This window comes from Carettochelys insculpta, chromosome 5, assembly GCF_033958435.1.
Source record: "Carettochelys insculpta isolate YL-2023 chromosome 5, ASM3395843v1, whole genome shotgun sequence".
Taxonomy (NCBI): domain Eukaryota; kingdom Metazoa; phylum Chordata; order Testudines; family Carettochelyidae; genus Carettochelys; species Carettochelys insculpta.
Window position 1 is genome coordinate 31,034,192 of NC_134141.1, and position 13,989 is coordinate 31,048,180.

General features: G+C 41.0%; 1 protein-coding gene across 5 annotated transcripts in view; it reads right to left on the minus strand.

The window, feature by feature from the left end:
• The window catches only part of PTPRD (protein tyrosine phosphatase receptor type D), a 495,679-nt gene extending 482,920 nt beyond the window's left edge, over positions 1-12,759 (minus strand). For all 5 annotated transcript variants that reach the window (XM_074994889.1, XM_074994887.1, XM_074994886.1 and 2 more), the window contains exon 1: positions 12,079-12,759. The gene's annotated coding sequence lies outside the window, so the exon portion shown is untranslated. The remainder of the gene's footprint in view (positions 1-12,078) is intronic.
• Positions 12,760-13,989: the final 1,230 nt, after the last annotated feature.

Here is a 13,989-nt window from a genome sequence, read left to right on the forward strand (position 1 = left end):
GGACAGAAGAAGAAGGTGCCTAAAAAGAAGGTAAAATTACTCACTTATAATTGTGGTTTTGGAGTTCCCCTTTTCTTCTGTATTGCATGCCCTGTGCTTTACCCTTGTGTTATATGGAGACTTATTGAGGTTGAGAGATGTCAGATTTAAAAATTACGTAGGCCATGTGGGAAGAGACTCTGTTCTGTGCCTTAGAAAAGGCAGAGCCAAGAACAGTTAGCTTGCAGTGCCACTTGGACAGTGGCACATGGGGCGTGTCACACACTCCCTCACAGCCATGTGCAGACAGAGTAGTGCTCCCACAGAACTCCACAGGTGCCTGGAGCTTTGGCACCACTACTGCCAAAGTAGCAGCAACTGTGGCCAGAGCTCTGGGCCCTTTGAAACACTGGGTATGGGGGTCACTGACCCATTCCCCCCAATCTTCTGCTCCTGGTTGGCAGGCCTGATTTTGCTAGAGGCCCTCTGCCCATTCTTGGGATAACTATGGTCATCTGTAACACCCTAACTGAAAGGACAATGGTGCAGAATTTTTAACAAAGGCTTTTTCTGTTCAAAATGTTAATGACTGATGTTAAATAAGTAATAATTAATACACTTTTAATATGGCTACCAATCTTGTCTCTTCTCACATGCTTCATATTGATACATATTAGCAAAAGTTATGTCATCATTACTTCAGTTTTCCAGTCCTCAGTCTTCCAATACTGACAGGAATGTAACTATTTATGTTAAAGAAAAAGAAAAATCAAGCACAAAACAAAGCAAATAAACAAAACATTGAATAATATTCATCTATCCTTAGCACATGACAAAGCAGCAAACAATGGCTGTGTGCTTATGTAGTCTCTGCCTCTCACTCTTCGGTTCTTCATCTCCTGATACATGGTGCCATAATGGTGACTAAATCTTACACAGGTTGGGGAAGAGGCTCCAATAACCTGAATTATGATGAGTAATTTTCCCTTATTAAGTAGCTGCTAAAAACAAGCTTGGGAGGGCATGCAACTGCTTTGGAGGATAGGGTCAGAATTCAAAATGATCTAGACAAACTGGAGAAATGGTCTGAGGAAAACAGGATGAAGTTAAATAAGGACAAATACAAAGCACTCCACTTAGGAAGGAACAATCAGCTTCATAAATACAAAATGGGAAGTGACTGTCTAAGGCGTACTGCAGAAGGGGATTTAGGGGTCATAGTGGACCACAAGCTAAATATGAGTCAACAGTGTGATGCTGTTGAAAAAAAAGCAAACATGATTCTTGGGTGCATTAACAGGAGTGTTGAGAGCAAGACACAGGAAGTCATTCTTCCACTCTATTCAGCTCTCAACAGCCTCAATTGGAGTAGTGCCTCCAGGTCTGGGCACCACATTTCAAGGAAGATGTGGAGAAATTGGAGAAGGTCCAGAGGAGAGCAATAAGAATGATTAAAGGTCTAGAGAAAATGAGCTATGAGGGAAGACTGAAAGAACTTGGCTTGTTCAGCTTAGAAAAGAGAAGCCTTAGAGGGGACACAACAGTGGTTTTCAAGTACCTAAAAGAGGGTTACAAGCAGGAGGGAGAAAAACTGTTCTCCTTGACCTTTAAAGGTAGGGAGGTTTGGGCTGGACATCAGGAAAAACCTCCTGACTGTCAGGCTGGTTAAACACTGGAATAAATTGATTAGGGAGGTTGTGGCATGTGCATCACTGGAGATATTTAAGACCAGGTTAGGTAGACACCTATCGGTCTAGATGGTGCTTGGTTCTGTCAGGATGGTAGGGGACTGAACTCGATGACTTCTCGAGGTCCCTTCCACTTCTTGTGTTCTATGATAAAGCCTTAAAAAACCACAAACTTTCTTTAAGATTTGTACCAGTTGCTGGCATCTTCAGGTCAAGTAGTCCCTTGAAAATATTGGTTGTAGCAAAGCATAAAGCCACTTTCTACCATTTCTGCCCCATGCAGTTTGGGCTAATTTAATCTCTTAATAAACTACATAAGTTCTAGTCAACACCAGCATTTGGTGCATTCTCCCCTAGTAATGTGTTCTGAAATTGTAATGTATCAGTGAAAAGTTGTATCAACTCATATTGACTCCTTTTACCAACAGATTTTTAAATAAATAAATTAATTAATTAAAAAATGCAACATTTAAGCTGGGTCGACACTTACCGCAACTTCGAAGGGGGCATGGTAATCAGGGTGATGGGAGATTGCTAATGAAGTGCTGCGGTAAATATGCAGCACTTTATTAGACTAATTCTCCCATGAGGCAACTTTGAAGTGTTAAACTTCAAAGTGCTGGAATGTATGTAGCTGCGGGCACTTCAAAGTGCCGGCATGCATGTAGCCACGGGCACTTTGAAGAGCCTGCACTATTTCCAAGTGCCTTTAATCCCCAAAAGTGGCGCGGGCACTTCGAAGTGTCAAACTGCTATTATGCATGCAGCCGTGGGTGCTTCGAAGTTGCCGTGGGGGAAAATTAGCCTAAGGAAGTGCTGCATATTCACCGCAACACTTCATTAGTAATCTCCCTTCACCCTGATCACCATACCGACTTCAAAGTTGGAGGCAAGCGTACACAAGTTCCTCGTGAAATACAGATCAGAGAAGTGAATGGAGTGCCACACAGTATTTGGCTATATAATGCTAATACTAGCTTGCAATGGAGAAAACAGTCATACACCACTCATTTCAGAGAAATGCATGATACTTAACCCTTAATGCATGCAACCCCTGTCAAAGAGTATGCAAAAAGACAATATAAAGTCGCACTAATCAGGAGTAGAAAGATTTCCATTTCCAAAGCAGCTCTACACTTCTTGTCATTTTAACTATTTTTTGTGGGGGAGTGAGCATACCCTTGTGCACTAGATCAATTTCACTCTCCTGAGTAAGCCCAGTAAGTATGCCCTGTAAGTGGTCTCCTGGGGTTTATATTGCCCCAAAAGGTCTGTTCCATCAAAAACAGTGCTAAGAGCTGGAGATATAAATATTGCGTTTTACATATGTATACCATATTTATAGATGCAGGCCATTTAGTACAAGTTTGTCTACCAATCTACAAGCTAACTGAAAAACTGTTTTGTGTAAATCTTTTGCAATGTTTTTCAGACATTTCAGGGTCTGTCAAAATTAAAAATGGTGGTTGTTAGTCTTTTCAAGAGGTATGTTTATTCTAAGGTTGCTATTAATTAAATACCTTCTAGCTTTACAGAGAATAAGTATCTCCAAAGTAACTGCTCCATGATGTATTTAAAGGTTTTTATCTGCACAACGGTACGTTGAGACTTCATGTGACCATTTAAGGCAATATTTCAGAATGTGTAACAGGACACAGGTGTTAATATAGACATTTGCTTTAGTGACTGCAAAAGTGAGCACTGAATACCTACTTCCCTTTGATTAATACAACAACTTAGTTTAGCGTGTCCAAAATGTCACTTCATACAAGTACTTTTCCAGACTAATGTTTTCCTTCATGTGCCAAGTATGATGAAAATATTCCAAGTTGCTTATTTTGTGTACTACATAAATTTTCCAAATTATCAAACAAGCTGAGCAACACGCATTTATTATTTGTAAAATTTTGTTAATTAAAAATACATTAATGGTACATTTAATAACCTGGAAAATGCTATTCTTTACAAAACAGGTTAAAAATTGAAAACTAATCAAGTAACCCATCTGTTATTTACAGTTAAATTAATTTGTAAACAGTTAATATTTATTATTTAAAATGCTTCACTTTAACTGATGACAGTTTTCCAAAAAAAAAAAAAGTTGTTGGCTAGCTGCCCATAAAGCAGAAAGCACAGTTACTTGGCAAAGCTCCATTTCCTTGATGGACCACTGCTGTAAACATTTTTCTCGATATCAAAATGCTTTTGCTTTCTTATCTTATGGGATATTATAAAACAGCCTGTCAGATATTTTAATGAGCTTACTACTCTATGTCAAGATATTTGCATTTAACCACTTCCATGATTTACCAAATGAAAAAGCCCAGCTTGATTTAATTATGGCACTAAGGCCCTAATGATCATTCAGAGGCTACTGATTTCAATAGGAGCCTTTCTACTAACTTCAATTGGCTTTGGATCAGGCCCCATATAAGCACATTCTTTTGTATGTTTTGTAGCAACACCTTTAGTTACCATTAAGTTTCTTTCCTTAGTGCATGAGGAATTCAGGCCAAGGAAATCTTGTGCCATCTTTACCGTGGCATGTTTTGTTGCCCATTCTAACACTCCTTTACCATGTTATTTGTAAATGTCAGGGCTTTTTTTCTGCCGGCACACCACAGAACATTCTGGTGAATTTTCTCCCTGGGTGAGGCAGGATGACATGCCAGGAGCAGCTCTGGGTGGTTTGCTCAAAGCCGGAAGCCGTTCTGGGTGCTTCGCACATGGGCCAGGCCATGCCATGCTGGGAGCTGCTCTGGGCAGGAGAACGGAGAAGCCACCAGCTGCTCCTGTGTGAGGTAGTTGGGGGGCAGTTTGAGACTGTGGGGGGAGGGGTGTTAAGCCTGGTGGCAGGTTGGGGCCATGGGGCATTAAGGCTGCAGCAGGTTGGGACTGCGGCGGGGAGGAAGGGTGTAAAGCGATGGATGAGAGAGGCAGGGCATCCCAGGGGCTGCTGACTGCAGCAGGAGCCGGGAAGCAACTGACCCTGGGGGCAGCATAAAGGAAGCAGTGCCCCCCCCAGGAAGGCGGTTGCTTGGGGAATCACCATCTACACCCTGTGCCTAGTGGGGGACTGCCCGCATTTGGGTTGGGTTGCACATTCTCTCCATGTGTATGTAGCTTGTTGGCAGTTTGGGGTCATGGGAGTGGGGTGAGGAGGTGGGGGCGGTACTTGAGTTCCAGCTCCTTTTTTGCCTAGGAAACAAAGCACCGATAAAAGTTATTGTCATCAGATTAAGCCAATATAAAATGTTAGTCTAACTTGTTCAGGAAATCCCAGCAGTTCATAATTAATATTGAAAGTCTCTTCTTAAATCATCATCTTCAACTGGATATTTCAGAGATATTCAAACTATGTGCTTTTGTCTCCTGTATGTATTGTGATATCTAAACTAACAGAATAAGACAAATGTGATGTTTAACCTTTCACAGTTAATGTATGTAAATAATTCTCTGATCATAACTTCAGGCAAATCCTTACTGCATATTTTTCAATGAAAAGTAATATAATCCCATTTTAGTTGAAAAATGGGAGGAGTTCTTATGATAACCTGTTTATTTTAAGGCACCTCCTAAACTACAGACATAATAGGTCAAAGATGTAGATTTACATCATATTAATTCCCAATCTTCTGACACACGTTAACAGAAAATAAGCAAGAATTGACAGTTAGTTACAGTTTTCAATATACTGTATGTTAGGTGAGAACTCTGTATGATTATCTGTTAAAAAAATCAAAATTCTGATGATTAAAATGTTCTTAATATCTACATTTTTTTTAAACTTTTAAAATGAATTGCTTTTTGAACTATCCTGGAATGTTAACTCAGCACTACATGTGTCTAGTCTATTTTTCCTTTTTTCCCTGAGAAGTGCTACTGGTTGGGTTGGCATACAGACAGAAGGCTGTAAATTCCTATCCTCCATCAGTACTGTTGACCCCAAAGCAAACCCCACAACTGGCTACAGGCATCCAACATCCATCATTGCTCCTGAAACCTAATCTTTCAGGGAAGGACAGCTGCACTGGGCAGTAGTTAAGCAGCTTTCTAAGACACACTATCATCCTAAAAACAAAAAAACAAAAACCACACATATAACCAGTCTTCCTGCTCTGCTTTCAGCCTTTCATCATACTATGCATTTTCTACCAAATTCATGTTTTTCACCTACATATATTCACCCTTTTGATATTTTTATAATCAAAACTGCACTTGTTTGCATATTCAAATATATGGACCTGAGATCTAGTGCTTATTAAATTCATCAGACATTTCATACTGCCTTCATTTGAAGTATCAGTATGTGGTTTCAAATCCTGACATACTTACAATAATATTTAGTTCAAAACCAGTATGTCATGCATATATCTGACACCTAAATGACATACGTGTCGTCCAAACAGTTGAAACCGTCAAAAAGGGCATGCTTGTCCTACCTCTACAAATTGCCTTTCTGTGAAGGAGACCCCTCCGGTCTGGAAGTAAGTTCCAGAAGACTGGAGGAACTGGGGGAGGGGTAGTGTCGCCTTCCTTTAAAAAATTATAAATGGTCAAATATTTCCAAAAGACAATTAACAGTATTAACAATACAGTGTATCCAAATAAATTGATTTTACATGTACATGCTGAAACACCAGGCATATATTTCTGTGCTAAAAATTCTTTGTCACTGAGTATAAGGTAGATGAAGGCCAACTGTGTAAAATGTTAGCAAAGTTCACAGAAAACATTTCTTGTGTTTACGGAAATGTGCAAAGCTTTCAGCAGATTATCCACAAAAGATTAATTCTTTATTCTGAATTGCTCAGGACACATAGCTGTAAAATACAATAATAAAGATATAGCATTCTTTTAACTCCATATCTACAAATCTCATTTTCCTTCCATAAAGCTGCATTAAAGAATATAGCCTAAGGACAGTTAAAAATACAATTAAGGTTTTTTTAACTCAATCAACAATATAAAAAGCAGGCTGAATTACTGAGTTCAAACTCAGCAAACAATTGTATTCTAAAGGTCACAAAGCGTCTGACATTGTTATCAGACAGCATCAGTGTATTTCCAGTCAGTGAGTCCAAACAATTAACAGAAAGGCAAATCTCAGACTGAAGAAGGTTGCAAAAGTGACGAAGTCAAGTTGGGCCACTGAAATTACAGTAGAAGAGTAGTCAGTTTACAAGATGATTTAGCATTCTGCAAATGTGGAACTAGATCCATATTTGTCTAACTCAGTTCCCTTCAGTGTGGCACTTCACCCAGGAGCAATTATGTGAAGTTAGCTTATTCTGCCATCTAAGAAGCCAAATTTGATATGTGTCACTTACTGAACTCTGACTTCTCGAATCATCATTTCCAAAAATTTAAAGGTTATAAACCAAAGATTGCTGCCGTTACTTGCTCTATTTCATGAAGTATGTTTCATACATTGTGGATTGAGAAAATATGTACCAAATAACTATAACAATATGTGATTAGTTTTACTATCACAAAGACAGCAGTTTAGTTATGTGGAAAACAATGAAATAATTTTCTATACCAATGGAAAGACATTGAAAGGACTACTGAAGATATGAAATAGTCTAGCTAAACTTGAGACCAAGAAATGTAGCCCAGGGCTTGAGAGTAAATTGGGATATATCTTCTAGTGTCATAAATCAAAGAAAAAAAACAGTTTTAGTATGAAAACGTAAAATCCCATAATTTTTAATGAATTGATAAGTGAAGAAATGTACTGTTAGTACACTGTTAAGTTTTGGCAGTATATAATACACACAGTATCACCAGCAAGGATCTGACACTTAGAGGTGCAAGTATGAAATTTACATCTGTGACTCTCTCCTACTGTAGCAATTACTGCACTATCCATCACAATTTGGTTTTCCCCTTATTATTACGCTACAGCTGAATAATGTTATTTTCTGAGCAGTAAGTCACAGCTGATAAACATGAGATACTTAAATGTGCAAAGTCTCTTGATCCAGGGAAGGTAAAGAACATATATTTGAAAGCATATATAATCGCTAAAACTAAGCTGACAAAAAGAACAAATTATAAGTATGAATTGTAATCATAAATGAAAAATTAAAATTGACTGAAAATATAAAAAATCACTATTAAAAAGCCAGGCTTTTAGGACTGGAACAATTCTTTGGTAATTATATTTACAAAAGAACATCGCTTCTATGAATTGTTCAATAATTTTTTTTCATGTACCCTATCATGTACCCTATCAAACCCAGACGTGTAGATATCAATATGTGATGTTTAAATAGTCACCAGTTAAAACCAGGTGAGATTATCAGAGTGTTGTTTCAGGAAAACAGATCCCAAACTAAACTTGTGCAGTGGCAGACACATAGCTCTATGAATGCACAGCAGTTTAAACAACAAGTGAAGCTTGTTGGAATGGTATTCACAGGCAAAGCACTCTCAAGCAATCTTTTTCTACATCATCAGATTTCCTTAGTAGATGTGTTGTACAAGAGCGCTCAGTGTAGTAGATCACAGAGAGAAAAAACTCTTCCCCTTTGCTCCTGCGTGGTAAATCATTGATAATATATGAAGGGATATTTTTAAACATTGATTCTGCTCCAGGCTGACAGTTGCCATTCAGCATTCATAAGTAGCTTTCTTTAAAGCCTTTTCCAAATAAATCAAGGACCAGAAGTATTAAACTGACAAACAATCCTTGGCAAATATGAAATTTAGAGTTTTAATAAAATATATGGACCCTAGTGTACCATCAGTTTTTCAACAGATTCACAATGGTGGATTCTGCTTAAAAAGTGATAGCATGATATGGCCCTTTGGTACTTAACCAGTTTTAGAGAAAATCATGATCTATACTTTTTCCTCCACTTTTTAAAATGCAATACATATCTTCACATACACTAATACAAGAGTGAAACACATTGGCTTGCTTATGCCAACTGTTTACATGTAATTAGTCCGTGTATTTATGCATATAAATATGTTCAAAGTACAGTGTGTCTTGTATGTTTCACAAGACAGAGACTTGATATACTAACACCAGCTAACATTTCATTTAAAATGAAAGCCTTGAGATATATACAAGATTATTCAGGTGGGATCCATTTCTATTATTTATTTTCATCTATAGGACATAATTTTTAGCCCTTTCCGGAAATGATAAGTGAATAAATATTTCTAATAAATACATTTTTTGAAAACGATGAAAAGACTGCTATAGCAAATAACTACCCAGACTACCTGATATAACATAACTCAGCTGTTTTTAAAGTTAGATTAGCCCATTAAATAATAAACACAATGTACTGAAGTTGTACTTTCATTATGTGATCTTACACTATCTTGATTTATCTTCAGAATCCTTTTAAAAATAGAATTGTCCAATAGCTTGATAAATCAAGTTCATTTTGAAGGAAATTCAATGTGCGAATGTTTCAGCTGTGCTCTTTTACAAATGGTCTGCCTTGTCAGTTTGAAAAACTGAAAATCAACACAGGAACAGTGTAAGTATACTTGACCTTATTCCCTAATGTCTATCAAGAATTCCATGGTTGGTCGATTTTAAATTTGTGAAACTGACACTCAAAAATGTGTAGAGCATCTTCAGTCCAGATCCCATAAGTGCTGACTACTCTCTAGCCACAGCCTTGGAATCTCCGCACTTGCCAACTTACACAGCACTTAAAAAGCTAGTTTAAATACACCATCAATCTATGTCCATTCTTTCCTTTGTGTAATCTTGTTTAGTTAATTTAACCCTATGTTTGTGTGATGTAAACTATGCCATTATTAATCTAATAAAGGAAAGATACATTTTAAGTTCATACAAAGAAAGAGAGCCTGTTATCTCTGATAGTGTCCTTCCTCAACCACAGTGGCAGGGAAGTCAACAGGCTTGAATATAATTAAAGGGGTGGTGTGTAGGGGGGAAACAATATACAAATTTCAGTTACCTCCCAAACAACATTAGTCTAATTTATTGGCAATGAATCATAGGAAACTGTCATTTGGATGCTGGCTATCTGTGTTAAAAACGTCCTTCTGGTGCATATGCTATGCACTGGTATTTGCTGTACAAGAGCAGTTTATACAGGCCTCTAGTGGTTTAGCACACACAGCACCAGATGTAGGGGGGATTCCTACTCTTTTATCTTGGATAGTTTTAGTCTCTGCTTTATTCTGGTTTGGAAATGAAGAGTGACCTTAAAATGAAACCTGAATCACTGATGTCATTTAAAATACTAAGTTCATTTCTAAATACAACCCCAGAACTATTTTCACAAACCATCTCAGAAAGTAACATGCTGTGTTTTACCATTGCCCATTCAGTGCACTAGCACAACTAAGATTTGAGTTACATAACAGCCACAACAGTGTGTTAATTTATACCACTTTTTTATTATTCATTACAAAATAATATGACCTCCAACACTAAAAGCAGATTTTAAAAGACAGAACCTAACATCTAATAGCTCAGAGATGCAGTTTTCCTTCTCAAATGCTGTTCCTGACAGATTGGCAAAGCACACATAAACCACAATGAATTTCTTAGTTCCTTCTTAGAGTAAAAGTCTACTACTTAGCCAAAGCTCTCAGTACTTAAAGTGGATATACACAAGCTATACATCATTTCAGCATTGAGAGAAACCTAAATATATTCTACTATACCCCCACAAGTGATTACTAAAATTGGAAAGCTACTCCTGTGAAAAGTCTCCAGTGAAATCCCTCTCCATGTCTGTGTAAAAACTACATCACCGAGTTCTTAGAAAATCCCATGCCAACACATTACAGCTTTTAGCTATTTTAACTGGACAAAATTTGACAGGGGAATGTATGAAACTGGCCAGCTCGTCAATTTCACACTTCAGAAAATACAATAATAGCTGATGTCATGAAAGTGAATTTAAAGAACTGTCATGAAATTCCTAGCTGTTGTAACTACATACAGTTATTTTGGGGGACAGAGAATTTCATTTTGTTCAGATTTTCTCTGTTCAATAATAATGAGCAATAAAGATTTGTTGTTTCCCAACCCACTAAAAATTATGTAATATAATGTATTCTAAGCCACATCTACGTAAAGGATAGACTGTAGTAAATATTCTAAATCTTTTATCAGACACCAAGGAACACATATCACAGCAGCGTTTCTTTGTCTTTACAAGATTGAGAGCCCAAGTCTTCATACTACAAAAGTTGTCTGCATCTGTGCAGAAGGTGGGAAGAAAATTGACAAAAAGGTCGCAAGATCATTTCAACTTTGTGTGTGAATTCTAAATTGAAATACTTGAGAGAATAAAGACATAAATGTCTCCACCCCCGTAACTGGGAAATTCCAATGCAAATCAGTATCTAAGGTCTCATGAGAAATATCGCACTGTCTCCAGGGAATACTGAAGGAACACAAAACCATAATACCTTTGCTACTCTACGGTGAGGTGAACAAAATGGTCCTCTTTATATATGTAAATGCCTCAATTTTAAATTATGTTCATGTATGGGGAAAAGGTGAGAAAAAATGCACGCTTCTGTGTGGTGGTATAGTGTACAAAGGCCAGGCAGCGCATATTACTCATCACACAACAGTGTCAAATAACAAACAGAAACAGAAAAAATGTGCTTATTGAGAAGTGTCTGCATAAGGGAAAGTGATGATGGCTTGGAAGAGGGTGATGGTTTTAAGGAAAAAAAAATTCCCCATAGTGTAGTACTTGGAACTGAATAAAGATAACAGATCCTGTATTTATAACTCATGGCAGGTTACATTAAAAGAGGTGAAGTCCCTGCTTACAAAATATGGATTTTACCAGGGAGCTGGTAAAATAAGTTTTCTGCCCTAATATGAGTTCCATTATAACCCTACAGAAAACTGAATGTCCTGCCGTTTTGCTTTCTTTACACTGGCTTCCAAAAAGGACCCTTACAAAAAACCTTAATCACCATGCACAATCCTATGCAACTGATACAGAGGAAAAGAGAGGACTGATCGGATTCCAGTCTGTGAAGGTCTCCAAACAATTCCTCCCACACCTTGAATGGCAGCCACTTTCCCTTTGATTGCTGCTAATTCCCCTTTCCCCCACTAGTTCAAATATAAAAAAACGCTATCGGTTAAAGCAACTCACCCTTCTTTGCAAGACACGAAACGCGAATCCCCCTCCCCCCCCACACACACATACCCTAGGAGGAATTCAGTGGAAATGTCTACTCTGGACCGGTCACTAGTCAGCCGCCCCAACCCCCCCTTACACACACACAACTCAGCCGCAGCGAGAGGCGAGGAGAGGGCTCTGGCCAGGGCTAGGGGCAGCCCGTTGAAAGCCCGCTCGGGGAGCGAAGCGCCGTGCTACGCGCTGCACATGTGTGCGCTGCTCCCCACACACGCGCCCGCGGAGCGGCACCGGGGGATTACCTGGACATGCTGGTTCCCCCAGTCCCAGCCGCCGCCTGCCGCCACCGGCGCTTTCCTCCTCCTCCTCCGCCGCCGCCGCCGCCGCCACCTCCTCTCGCTGCTCCCGCTGGGCTCCGGGGCGGCCAATTTAATCCGAGCCGAGCAGCGGCTTGGAGCGGAGCCTGCGGAGCCTGGCGCTGGTGCGGGGCTCTCACGGTCCGAAGCCGGGACGCGGGGGAGAGGCGGCGGGAGTGGGCAGACCCCGCATCCAGGGGCAGCCCGCGGCGCTCCCCGAGCCGCTCAGTCCTCCTCCCGGGCACCCGCTCGGCTGCCGAGCTGCTGCAGCTCAGCTTCCTCCGGCTCGTCCCCCCCAGCGGCGCTCCGAGCAGTCTGGGGCTCCCAATGGCCGGGCTGCCCCCCGCCTCCCGTGCCAAGCGCCGGGGACACACACTGGAAGCAGCAGGCAGTGCCCGGCCCGGGAGAGGAGGGGGGCTGGCCCCTGGCAGGAGCGGGGCCCAGGCTCGGACTCCGCGGCGTGGGGAGGGGCTGGCTGGGCGTGAGCAGGGGGAAGTGGTGGCGGTGCCTCCCCCGGTGTGATGGGGTTTTCTAGAGAGCGCTATTGAGATCCTCTCAGGCTGCGCGGCTGGGGGGAGCGGAGCTGCGGTTCCGAGGGAGATCCACTGAGCCAGCAGAGTCTCCCTGGACCACTCACGGACTGAGGGCATAGGAAACGAGCGGCGCACACACACACGGGGGGCGGAGGAGGAGGAGGGGAAGCGGGTGACGTCACTAGCAGGGATCTAGCCGTACCAGCCCAGCAGAAGGAAGATCTTGTGTGTGTGTGTTTGTACACACGCACGTGTACACACGCACTTGTTTCCAGCCTGCCGGTCAGAGGGACGCACACACTGAAAGAGGCGGGGGGCTGAGATTATCGGCATCTCAAACATACCCCTCCGCGGCTCCTCCATCTCCTTCTCCCTTGTCAGATACTCACCACTATACGGACTACCTCCCTCTGCAGGTCTGATGAATGTCCCTTTCTAAAAACTCGGGCCAGGCAAAACACAGCCTGCCACACTGAGAGGTCCAAGCCCACGGTCCGGTCCTGCCCTGCCCTGCCCTGCCCTGCCCACTGCTCAAAGCAGACAGCTGTTGTAGCCATGTGCTCTCTATTTCCAAGTAGAAATAAGTGGGGGGGGAGCTTTGTGTGCACAAAGTCCAGGCTCCCAGTGGCTGAATTTTCTCCTTCACCTATAGCTGCTCCCCAACCCCACATCCCTCCTGTTCTCCAGTCCCAACCCCTCCCTTCAGCCAAACTCCCTCCCTGATTCTACATGCCCTCCTACACCCCAATCTCCTACTTTGAAATCTTTGGGGCATCAAACCTCCAACTCAGATCCCACACCACCTCCATTAATCTTATGAAGGAATATGTCCCCTGACTGTTTACCAAATGCTTGGAGTTTACCCCTATCAAACTTTAGTACCTACCCCTGCTCTAACTTTAGTATATTTCATTAGAATTTATAGGGTTAAGTCTGTTCCAATTCACACCTATGCAACCCAGTGAAATCAATGGAGTCATAAGTACTGTAACTCAGGCAAAATTTGTTACTAAAAGTACGTCACAATTACTACAGTTTGCATGAGCTTAGATGGGTTCACATGTATTTTTAACAGAAAGGAGCCAAGGTTTGTGTTCATTCAAAGCTCCTGAAACTTCAGAGAAGTAAGTGAAATTAAATGCAAGTTGCTGTCAAGTTTGGCTCAAAGTCCCTGGAGGCCCCAGTCTGTGTGTACCAAAAAAGAATGGGAAACACTTGATATGGATTTTAACCAGGCCACAACTTTGTTATGTAGATGTATGGGACTACCCAGCAAATAAAGTGTGCAGTTAGGCAAATCCATGTTTATTCACCTCATCATCTG